Genomic DNA, 13,109 nt, shown 5'->3' on the forward strand with positions numbered 1-13,109 from the left:
TTGGCATATTTGGGGGTCATTGTGGTTTTATTGTACCATTGCCTTTGTAAAATTGTGGATGGGTCATTCATATAAGGGATGGGTGTTTGTTCTTCCTCTGGTTTTAATTTTCCAAAAAATTGAAGCATCTCTAGCCCAACTTCAGGCAATACTGCTGACTCAAAGAGTGAAGAAGTCCAAGTTCAGTTTCACAGTTAACATGCCCCTGATTAGATGTCAGGACTGCGAGTCCTGTCAGCATCTTTATTTCCTTCCGCTTTAGCTTTTCTCTCCTCACTACCCCTCTCCTCAACTGAAGGGGTTACTGTTACTGTCGACAACAGGACTGCTCAGGATAAGATACTGTAGACCCTGGACTGAAGGGTGATTTGGCTATGTCCAGAACTCTCGGTCAGCTGGACAGCTTGGTGCTCGAGATTTCCTGAAATCCCTTACGGTTGATAGAAGTTAAAAATGTCTGGCTCTCTCTTTCACCCCATACAGAGTTGTTGGCGTCTTGCCGAAGTGTTCCCTGTCGTTTCTTTACGTAGCACTTCATGTATATGTCAAAATACGATTACGAAGTTGTAATCCTCCCACGATACCTTTGGCACTGAGGCTGGAAACCAATCTTTCCCGCTCCTTATCAGAATTCTTTAAAACAATCAAGAACTCAGAAATCTGAGTGCTTTGGATTGGAGACAGAAGACGTACCATTTCATTGAAGAGCATCAACTTTTTCTGAGCAATGAGATTGGAAGTTTGCTTTAAATAATGCGGTAAATGTACTTTGCACTTCCTCAAAGCCTTAAGGTCTCCAGGAGGGAGAGTAAGGTATGGTTCTCTACTTGGGGGCCAAGGGGTCTGGCAGTGAGTTTCTTGAGTGTGTGTGAAGGTGTTAATGGTAGAGAAAAGGGGTCTGTGCTGATGGGTTTTTTCCCCCGTGCAAAGCCCAGCAGACCACGAGAGTAGGATGAGGAGACTGGGAAGCCCGGTGGGAAGTGTACCAGATCATGCCAAGAGCTCCTTATGGAATAGATCTGCCTCTGTTAGTTGGGGCTGCTGAGCTAGTTAGTGAAGTTTTCTTCATTGAGTCTCTTCCTTGTGATTGACAGAAAGAGAACCTACCTGAAATAGACCCAAGAAGATAATCATCAGGAAAAGATAAGGCAACTGGGACAATTGATTAACCATTCATAAAAAGACACCAGTTTAGCTCATGATCTCCTACCTCATAGCTAAATAAATCCAACATAAAGAATTAAATGTTAAAAATTGAGAACTAGAAAAATGTAGGAAGACATGTGATCTTTGGATGGGGAAAGACTTTCTAAGTTTAAAAGCATCAGAAGGAAAAGACTGATAGCTCTGACCCATGTTAGAACGGCTGTAAATGAAATGAAAGCCAAAAACTAGGAGATTTTTACAGCAAATATTACTAAGTCTAGTAGCCTTAATTTATTTTTTTTAAAAAACACCTTTATATAAATTGAGAAGAGAAGCACCTAACTCCCTTGGCACCCCGTTACCCCCTCATTTTCGGCTGCTTCTCAGTCATAGCCACAGATTTGTCTGCACGTGTTGTGTCCGCTCCCCAACATTCTCGGGGAGCTCAGCCTGGCGTCCAGCCCCATCATTGCCTAGAGTCACCACTGACTTCCATGGAGCCAAACCCAGGGGTCGTCTTTTCTTTTCACGTTGACTCTTCCTTTACAGGGGTTGACATCTTCCTCCTTCTCCACGCCCTCTCTTCTTTCTTTGGTCTCTGAGATGATGAGTCCTTTGGGTGCTCCTTGCTCCTTCAGTTTCCTTTCTCAGGTAGGTCCCCTTTCCTCTACCAGACCCGACACATTCGAGTTCCCTGGATCTCAGTCCTGAGTCCTCTCTCTTCGAACATCATCTCCCTAAGTGATCTTGTCCATCCCATGGATGTAGGTGCCATTTACAGTCTTACATCTCCCACACCGCTACTCACAGCACAAGCCTTACCTCTGAGCTCCGCGTGCTCATTTATTCAACCACCTCCTTGACATCTCCTTTTTCACGTTCCCAGTCCTGTCCCATTTAAAATAGCAGAAGTTGAATTCTTGTTCCTCCTCCTCCCACATGTCTTAACAAACCAATGAAAACTTTCCCGTCCAGTCTTTTCCATCTTAATAAATGAATGATGCTCACCGCTCAAAGAAAAAACATGGTGGTCATCCTTATTCCTTCTCCTCCCAACCCACATCCAGTCCATTAACAAAACCTCTCTATTTCTAAAATACATTTTAAATGTATCTACCTTACTCCTATCCCCTGTCCAGTCCTGGACAGACCCACTGTAGCAGCCTCTTTGGGGGGCTCCTCTCTCCTGTTCTCACTCCCTTTCAGTTCTCCAGATTGTGGCTCAAGACCTCTGTCTAAGGTAAAAATTGGATCTGTGTGTTCCTGTTGTACTTTGTTTTCCTGTTGTACTTCTAAAGAAACCCCAGATACCAGGTCTTTTGTGACTCTCTGAACTTATCCCATACCATTCTCTGCAGCCACCTCTCTGTCTGCCTGGCACTGTCCTCTCACTGCCTTGAGGCCTTTGCACTGCTTTCTCTGACTGGAAACCTTTTACCCTCAATTCTGTTGAGGCCTTCCATTACTCCCCTCATTTTCTCTCTCTACGCCCTATTTATTTCTTTTATAGCATGCATAATTTTATATTTAATTTGCTACATTGTCTTCCTCACTAGAAAGGAAACGCCACACAGGCCGAGTAGGTCTGTTATTCAACAATATACATATCCGACGACTAACACACTACATGCCCTCAATCAGAATTTCTTGCATGAGGGAACTAATTAACAAATGAGTGAAAACTAGGTAATGAGCAGATATTTTATAAAACGGGATATACAAATGGCCTAATTAATACATAAGCAGCTAGAACAGTGCCTGGTACATACTAAGCCCTTACATATTTCACTATTGTTATTCTTTTTTAAAGATTTTATTTATTTAACAGAGAGAGAGAGAGAGAATGAGAGTGCACATGAGCAGGGGGAGTGACAGAGGGAGAGGGAGAAGCAGACTCCCTGCTGAACAGGGAGCCCGATGCGAGGCTCGACCCCAGGACCCCGGAATCATGACCTGAGCCAAAGGCAGACACTTAACTGACTGAGCCACCCAGGTGCCCTGCTATTGGTATTCTTACATTGATAATACTTAATAGTAATATCACCCAAAGTTATAGCAACATCCAAAGAGCAAGGAGATAACAATTTCTGCTTTTTTAAATTAACTAAAATTAAAAAAAATATAAGACAGTCAACATTTTGATGAAATGGGCACTTTTTGGAGGTCGTTACCAAGTGATTTGACAAAAAAACAATTTGGATGAAAGCAATTCAGTTAGTATAAGAATTGGTCAAAATGATTTTTTGTTCAAAAACAAGGACTGCTAGACCCTGGTTGTTCAGAGATTAGTATTTGTACTATGGAGGTGGTGCCTTTAAACTTTTTTGTAGATTAAGCTTTTTTCCTTATTTTTTCTTTTTAAAGATTTTATTTATTTATTCGACAGGATAGAGACAGCCAGCGAGAGAGGGAACACAAGCAGGGGGAGTGGGAGAGGAAGAAGCAGGCTCATAGCAGAGGAGCCTGATGTGGGGCTCGATCCCATAACGCCGGGATCACGCCCTGAGCCGAAGGCAGACGCTCAACCGCTGTGCCACCCAGGCGCCCCTCCTTATTTTTTCTTTTTGTCTATTTGTTCAAAGATTTTTCAGATTTTTTTTCCTTTCCTTTTTTCCCCCCAGAAATTAATCCTTCCCTTCTATATCTGTGACAAAGGTGCATTAGAGAAAAAATCCAAATGTGCAACAATAGGTGATTTGTTGGAATGAATTAACTTTCTAACAATTGGGGATTAAATGGGGGAAGAAACAACATTTAGAGCATGTAACTAGTTGAAAAACTGCCCTGTGGTGTAGAAAAATTACCAATGACTAACAGTAGACTTGTTCAGCAAAATTGCTGTTCAGTCGCATGGTTGTGTTGACCAGTTTGCTTTTGGCCACATGACATTTAGCCATAAACCTATAGATACATCAAGAGCCCTTATAATGTCTAGACTTTTAGGCTCAAAATTTCACTATGAAGGAAAAAGTTGAAATGTGGTTAAAGATTTATGTGCAGGAGGAGGAGGTAAGATGGCGGAGGAGTAAGGGGACCCTAAGCTTGCCTTGCCCCTCGAACACAGCTAGATAGTTATCAAATCATTCTGAACACCCAAGAAATCAGTTGGTCGTCTGAGAGAACAAAAACTGCAAGTCTACAAGTAGAAAAGTGACCGCCTTTTGGAAGGTAGGAGGTGCAGAGAGTTGACATGGGGGCGTTAAAGCTGTGGGTATGGCAGCGGGGAGGGGGCTGCTTACTGAGACTACTGCTAAGTATTAGAAACGGCGGAGCCCCAAATCTGAACTTTTAGAAGTCTGCTACCATGGGGAACGAGCCTGGCTTCAGGGTGCTCAGGTGGTGAAGGAGGGCAAAATCCTGGGAGTCACAGCATGGGCTGAGGATCCCCTGGGTCACAAGAACGGGTGGTGCCAGCCTACGGCTGTGTCCCCAGGAAGCCGGCTCGGAGCCTCGGGTGTTGGTGCCTGCTTTCTGCTCTGCTTGGCTATAAACTGAACCACTGTGAGGTCGTGTGACCACTTTCCTGGGACCAGCCAGGAAGTGGCAAAAGCCTAGCGAGACCCTTCCCCAGAGGAACAGCGCCCGTCCATGTTGCAGGAATCCCAAAATCTGGACTTTTGAAACTCAGTCACGCACCTGAGAGAAAAAAGCTCAGACATAGGCAGACTGAATGCAGGTTTCAGGTGGAAACCAGCGACACAAGTAGGGTGATTGCTTGTTCTGTGTGGGCTCACTGAGGAGTGGGGGACCCGAACTTCCAACTCTGGGGCTGGAGAGCGGAGTGCCACCATATCCGGCTCTATTCATCCCTCCCATCCGCACTGAAAGCCTTCAGGGAGCAAAACAGCGCCACCTAGTGCAGGCTGGAGCCGCTTACACCAAAGGGCCCCGCGGCACCCCGGAGGCACATTTCCAGTTAAATAATTTGTCAGTCTGAGAATCAGCCCAGCAGGCTCCTCCCGCAGAAAACCAGCGCAAACAACTCACTGGAAGCACGTCTCCTGATCATAGAGTTCTACAAAGCTTCAGCTCTAGGGGAAATAGGATCCAGCTTCCTTTTCACTTTTATTTACATTTCTGTGGTTTTTCATTTATTTTCCTTTTCCAATTCCCTTTTTAAATTTTTTATTAGATTTTAAAACAAAGACTGTACAAGAGTTGAAGAAGGACATTATATCATAATTAAGGGAACTATCCATCAAGAAGATCTAACAGTTATGAATATTTATATCTCAACTTGGGAGCACCCAAATATATAAATTGATGACTAATAACCATAAGGAAACTCATTGATAATAATACAATAATAGTAGGGGACTTTAACACCCCACTCACAGCAATGGACAAATCATCTAAGCAGAAAATCAACAAGGAAACAATGGCTTTGAATGACACACTGGATCAGATGGACTTAACAGATATATTCAGAACATTTCATCATAAAGCAACAGAATACACATTCTTTTCAAGTGCGCACGGAACATTCTCCAGAATAGATAACATACTGGATCACAAGTCAGCCCTCAACAAGTATAAAAAGATCAAGATCATACCATGCATGTTTTCAGACCACAACACTATGAAACTTGAAGTCAACCACAAGAAAAAAATTGGAAAGACCTCAAATACGTGGAGGTTAGAGAACATCCTACTAAAGAACATCCTACAACCCCTAATGAATGGGTTAACTAGGAAATTAAAGAAGAAAGAAAGAAATACATGGAAGCAAATGAAAATGAAAACACGATAGTCCAAAACCTTTGGGACGCAGCAAAGCCAGTCCTAAGAGGGAAGTATATTGCAATAAAGACCTACCTCAAGAAGCAGGAAAAGTTTCAAAGACACAACCTAACCTCATGCCTAAGGAGCTAGAAAAGGAACAGAAAATAAAGCCAAGAGCCAGGAGAAGAAGGGAAAATAAAGATTAGAGCAGAAATGAACAATATAGAAACAAAAACACCAGAATGGATTAACAAAACTAAGAGCTGGTTTTTTGAAAGAATTAATAAAATTGATAAACCCCAAGCCAGATTTATTAAAAAGAAAAGAGAAAGGATCCAGATAAAATCACAAATGAGAGAGATCACAACCAACACCATAAACATATAAAGAATTATAAGCAAATACTCTGAGAAAGTATATGCCAACAAACTGGGCAACCTGGGAGAAATGGGCAAATTCCTAGAAACCTATGAACTACCAAAACTGAAACAGGAAGAAATAGAAAATTTGAACAGACCTGTAACCAGCAAAGAAATTGAATCAGTAATCAAAAATCTCCCAACAAATAAAAATCCTGGGCCAGATGGCTTCCCAGGAAAATTCTACCAGACATTTAAAGAAGAGTTAATACCTATTCTTCTCAAACTGTTCCAAAAAATGGAAGGAAAACTTCCAAACTCATTTTATGAAACCAGCATTACCTTGATTCCAAAACCAGACAAAGACCCCACTAAAAAGGAGAATTACAGACCAATATCCCTGATGAACATGGATGCAAGAATTCTCAATAAAATACTAGCAAATCAAATTCAACCGTACATTAAAAGAATTATTCACCGTGATCAAGTGGGGTTTATTCCTGGCCTGCAGGGGTGGTTCAGTATTTGCAAATCAATCAATGTGATACACCACGTTAATAAAAGAAAGGATAACACTATGATCCTGTCAATAGATGCAGAAAAAGCATTTGACAAAATACAGCATCGTTTCTTGATGAAAACCCTCAACAAAGGAGGGATAGAGGGAACTTAACATCCTAAAGGCCATATATGAAGGACTTACAACTAATATCACCCTCACTGGGGAAAAACAGCCTTTCCACTATGGTCAGGAACAAGACAACATGTCTACTCCCACCATTACTTTTAAACATAGTACTAGAAGTCAGAGCCTCAGCAATCAGACAATAAAAAGAAATAAAAGGCACCCGAATCAGCAAGGAAGAAGTCATACTTTCACTATTTGCAGACGACAGGATACTCTATGTAGAAAACCTGAAAGACTCCACCAAAAAAATTGCTAGAACTCATACTGGAATTCAGCAAAGTCGCAGGATATAAACTCAATGTGCAGAAATCTGTTGCATCTCTATACACGAATAACAAAGCAGCAGAAGAAATCAAGGAATTGATCCCATTTGCAATTGCACCAAAAACAATAAGATACTTAGGAATAAACCTAACTGAAGAGGTAAAAGATCTGTACTCTGAAAACAATAGATCACGTATGAAAGAAATTGAAGAACACCCAAAGAAATGGAAAGGCATCCTGTGCTCATGGATTGGAAGAACAAACATTGTTAAAATGTCTATAGTACCCAAAGCAGTGTACACATTTCGTGCAATTCCTCTCAAAATACCACCAGCATTTTTCACTGAGCTAGAACAAACAATCCTAGAATTGGTGTGGTACCGCAAAAGATCCCAAATAGCCAAAGCAGTTCTGAAAAAGAAAAAACTGGAGGCATCATGATTCCGTATTTTGAGCTGTATTACAAAGCTGTAGTCATCAAGACAGTATGGTACTGGCACAAAAACAGACACATAGTGGAACAGAACAGAGAACCCAGAAATGGACCCACAACTATGTGGTCAACTAATCTTTGACAAAGCAGGAAAGACTATCCAATGGAAAAAAGTCTCTTCAACAAATGGTGTTGGGAAAACTGGACAGCCACATGCAGAAGAATGAAACTTAACCACTTTCTTATCCCATATACAAAAGTAGATTCAAAGTGGATGAAAGACCTAAATGTGAGACAGGAGTCCATCAAAATCCTAGAGGAGGACACAGGCAGCAACCTCTTTGACCTCAGCCGTAACAACTTCTTACTAGACCTGTCACCGGAGGCAAGGGAAACAAAAGCAAAAATGAACTACTGGGACTTCATCAAGATAAAAACCTTCTGTACAGCAAAGGAAACAGTCAATAAAACTAAAAGAATCCTGTGGAATAGAAGAAGATATTTGGAAACATATCTGATAAAGGGTTAGTATCCAAAATCTACAAAAAACTTCTCAAACTCAACACCCAAAAAACAAATAATCCAGTTAAGAAATGAGTACAAGACATGAATAGACACTTTTCCAAAGAGGACATCCACTTGGCTAACAGACACATAAAAAGAGGCTCAACATCACTCATAATCAGGGAAATATAAATCAAAACCCCAGTGAAATACCACCTCACACCAGTCAGAATGGCTAAATTTAACAACACAAGAAACAACAGGTGTTGGCAAAGATGTTTAGAAAGGGGAACCTTCTTGCACTGTTGGTGGGACTGCAAACTGGTGCATCCACTCTGGAGAACAGTATGGAGGTTCCTCAAAAAGTTAAAAATAGAACTACCTTATGATCTAGCAAGTGTACTACTAGGTGTTTATGCAAAAGATATAAAAATACAGATTCAAAGGGGTGTATGCACCCCAGTGTTTACAGCAACATTATCAACAATAGCCAAGCTACAGAGAGAGCCCAATTGTCCACCGACTGATGAATGGATAGGGAAGATGGTGTGTGTGTGTGTGTGTATACGTACACGTACGTACATTGGACTATTACTCAGCCATCAAAAAGAATGAAATCTTGCTGTTTGCAACAATGTGGGTGGAGCTAGAGAGTATTCTAAGCGAAATAAGTCAGAGAAAGACAAATACCATGTGATCTCACTCACATGTGGGATTTAAGAAAGAAAACAGATGAACATATGGGAAGGGGAAAAGGAAAAAAGGAGAGAGGGATACAAACCATAAGAGATACTTAACGATAGAGAACAAACCGAGGGTTGATGGAGGGAGGCATGTGGGGGATGCAGATTAAAGAGGGCACTTGTCATGATGAGCACTGGGTGTTGTCTGTAAGTGATGAATCACTGAATTCTCCTCCTGAAACCAATATTGCACTGTATGTTCAGTAACTAAAATTTAAATTTGAAAAGGATTTACGTGCAAAGATATTTATTCGAAGTTAGCAGTGATGCAAAAAAAAAAAAAAAAAAAGACCTGAACAAACCATAAAACATAACATCCAGCAGTAGGGGGATGATCCAACATGAAGGCGAGGGTCCCAGAATAGGTGGAAATTCTGTTTCTTTCTCTTTTAGGGTATTGAGCGTTTGCACTTGTTAGTACGATTACTTAGAGGAATCTGCTTAAGCAACATATAGCGAGATTGAGCATTTGAGTGTATTTCCCGAAAAACAACGAAATCATAAAAGGTTTTTGAAAACCTTCCCACAAAGAAATGGGAATGCGTTTATTACAGCTCTGACACGTGACAAATTGCTACTGCTTGCTTTTAGAGAAAGCCAGCATGGTGGCAAAATTAGCAGCATTCAGCGGTTAGCGGATGGCAGTTACATGTGAAAGGAGCAGAGGAGAAGTGAAAGAGACCTTGCGCCACGCTCACACGCAGCAGCCCGTGCGGTGTGCTCTCTCCTTTCTCATGGGAAGACGTTTTAAGCCACATGGCTTCCATGTGGAAGTGATATCATCTTCTTAATTAAGATCACATTTACGAATAAAAGCAGAGTCAGGAAGCCAGCTTGACAAGGGTATCCTACCGAAAGCCAGGGTGAGCAGGAAGTCTTTGAAGGATCTAAGATGAAGGTAGCTGGGGTTCGGAAGGAAGTGGTTTCGTAGACCTTGTTTGGTCTTGCTTGCATTGTGGTCATTATTGGAGTGGTGTGTTAGGTTCATTAAAGGTTTAATTCTGACATTTATAGAGAAAGAGAGACAAGGCTTGTCTGGGTTTGGTAGCACCCCTGTTGTTGTAAGTTAGCCAGAATTTCCCCTTAACCTCTTCTGAATAGTTTTGTGTTACCTTCTGGAAGCTTTGCCTACATATTTGAATTCTAAGATTTTAAGCAATTGGATTTTTCAAATACAGACTAAAACCTTTAAAGCTAAGTTTCCTAAATACTTTTAACAGAAATATGAAATGAGAAGAAAGACAAAAGAGGAGTAGCCTTGGATTTTAGTACTTGTGCAGGCATTATTGATCAGGACCAAAACAGGGAAAAGGAAAAAGAAAACAATGTCACTGACGGACTTTAAGTGCGTTAGTTCTGTTTATGCGGAAATAGATTTGTAGAATAATATTTTATTTTAGGTTGTCATGGACTGATTTATTTTAATCCTGTGGAAATAGATATACATTGATAGGTAAATTTTAACCAAAAAAGAATATTTGTTGAATTAAATTCTCATTCTGTTTTGAGGACCATATTAATAGTTGAGTACTATACACAAAAATAAACAAAACAGAACAAGGAAAGAATGTCCTAATGGTGATCTTTCTTTATGGTTGCAAATCAACAGCGTGTGTAATAGAAAAATTAAATCTAGGTTTGCTCAAAGTGCATTCAAGGCTGGAATTATCTTTGAGTTAAATGAACATAATTTACATTTGTTATTTCAACAGAGTTATATGGAAGATCAAATTTTTTTTAAAAAATCTGCTTTTCAGAAACGATATGTATATAACGTGTGTATATATATATATATATACACACACACACACACACACCTACACACACTCATGGGAACAGCTTTCAATTTGATTTTATCTCATGGATTAATTGAAACAGAATAATATACATTTAGGTTTGGGGTAGTTGATTATTCAAGATGTGTGTTATATTAAAATTTTCAATTCTTCCATTTTCAGTACAAAAAAGGATATTAGAATTAGGATTCTCTTTTAGGCTATAGATGTAAAAAACACTTTCAAAATGATTTAAAATTTTCCCTTTAGCCCTTTTCACACTGTAAGATGATGGGATATATTTGTGGCTTTATAATCTGTCTCATTGGTTTCTGTTTAGATTTTTGTAAATGAGTACAGAAATACAGAATTCTGTGTGTGTTTGTGTGTACACATGTGGGTCTGTATAGTGGCAGTCTTAGTGAAATAGGCTACTATTTTTTGGCCGGTATGGATGAGGTTGAGAAGCTTGAGGCGGGAAGAAAAGCAAAAGAGCTGGCCAGGAGGACAAGACCGATCACTGCGGTGGTGGGCAAGGGTAGAGCAAGTTAACCAGTGGCTCCCCACTCACTTCCTACTGCTCTAGTTGCCCTCCCTTGTCCCAGACACACTCTCCCTTCTTGGCAGTGCTAGTCTGAGAAATCAGAAAGGAACTTTCAAAATTAGAACGTGGAGGTAAACATTAATTTTCTGACTCAGATTTTTAGAACCATACATGGATTTAAACATCAGTGAGTCCTATCATGAGATTTTCAGATGCGTGAACTAAGCCCAGTAGAAGATAAGTGCTTTGTCAGTCGGCAGGAAAGGCAATGCTAGCATCAGTGCCTCTAGGTTTCCAGTTCAGGAGTATTTTTATGACTACATTCTGGGAGAATTCTAGTAAAAGTTAAACCAAGGGCCTCTCTGTGATCAATCTCTTTGCACTAGGCAGGGATACTGCATCTGCTACTGAGGCAGAAGTTAGGAGAGACAATTAACTGAAACCGGGATTCTTTTTCTAGAGGAGAACCAAATAGTGCCCAGGCAGAAGAATCATCAGTATTATGTGAAGTTGACCCTTGATCTTTTTATTTTATTTATTTATTTTTAAGTAATCTTTACCTTCAGCACGGGGCTTGAACTCATGACCCTGAGGTCAAGAGTCCCATGCTCCACCAACTGAGCCGGCCAGGCGCCCCTACCCTTGATCTTTTTAGAAGTAATTTTAGAAGACTTCATCAGAAAAAAACGGATCCTTTCCAGATGGTGCCGTACGCACCTAAGGACCGGAGAGAATTAGATCCTGTGTCCCATGGGTGCTGCCCTTGTTTCACGTACGTTTCAACATCTTCAGATTGATTGTGAACATTTGGCCTCAGGTTGCACTTGATGCAACAAGTCTTTCTGGTTTCATTTATGTGTACACAAGGGCATTTGCTTTTGCAGTCTTTGAAGCTGTACTGATGCAGCTTGGCCTTCTAAGCCACATAAAACCACATGCCAGACCTTTTAAAACCCACAGCTTCACAAATGAGATATTCATAGGAAAGGGGACAATCTTCTGATAACATCATTTACGATTCTCTATTCCAAAATTTAATGTACAGACATACACTTTGGCCATACCAAATCACCTGTCCTGAAGAGAGCCATTTTGCTACATGTAGGTCAAGACGCTGCGGAGTAATACCTTATGTATACTGTAAACAAACGTATTACTATGCATGGGATTTTTCCATTATGAAAATCCGTCGGTGAATATTTATTGAATACCTCTATGTGACAGGCAGTGTGGGTTGGCCCTGGGTGAAAGGCAGCAATGTTCATGTCCTCATAGTGTTTATAGAAACATTCTCTGCAAAATGATGCCTTTATCAAGGATGGTAAATAATTCCAGGCTCTGGATTCTCTTTTGGTCTGTTTACACGTGCATATTTGTAATGAATGTAAGCTTTTTATTAAGATAGAGTACAGACACAGAACAGTATATAGACCAAGTAGATAGCTCAAAAAAATTTTCACCCAGTGAACACCCCCATGAACCAGAAGCCAGGGTAAGAGGCAAACGTTGTTTGGCCTCAGATGTCTCCTTTTTAACCCCTTCCAGCTACAGAGTTTCCCAAGGTAACTAAATTTCTGACTTCTGACATCATAGGTTAGTTTTGCCTTATTTTGAACTTCATAGAGATGGAATCATACGGTATATGATCTTCTGTGCCTGCCTTCGTTTGCTCAGTGTTATGATTGTGGGATTCATCTGAGTCGTTGCATATAGTTGCGTTCATTCATTCTCCTGGCTGTATAGTAGATTCCGTTATATAAGTAAATGACAACTCATTTATCCCTTCTATCGTTAAAGGTAGCTGCAGTGGTTCCTGTTTTTGGCTGTTACTGACAGTATCACTATCGAGATCCATGTACTTGATTTTGGTGAACATTTCTGTTGGGGATCCACCAATGTGTGGGATGCTGGGTCGTAGGTTATGCCTCTGT

At 40.6% G+C, this 13,109-nt stretch overlaps 1 protein-coding gene across 2 annotated transcripts in view; it reads left to right on the forward strand.

The window, feature by feature from the left end:
* Positions 1-13,109, forward strand: part of PIR (pirin) — a 102,656-nt gene that overhangs the window by 54,096 nt on the left and 35,451 nt on the right. The window lies entirely within an intron of this gene.

Source organism: Ursus americanus, chromosome X (assembly GCF_024610735.1).
Source record: "Ursus americanus isolate L20-20 chromosome X, mUrsAme1.1.p, whole genome shotgun sequence".
NCBI lineage: Eukaryota > Metazoa > Chordata > Mammalia > Carnivora > Ursidae > Ursus > Ursus americanus.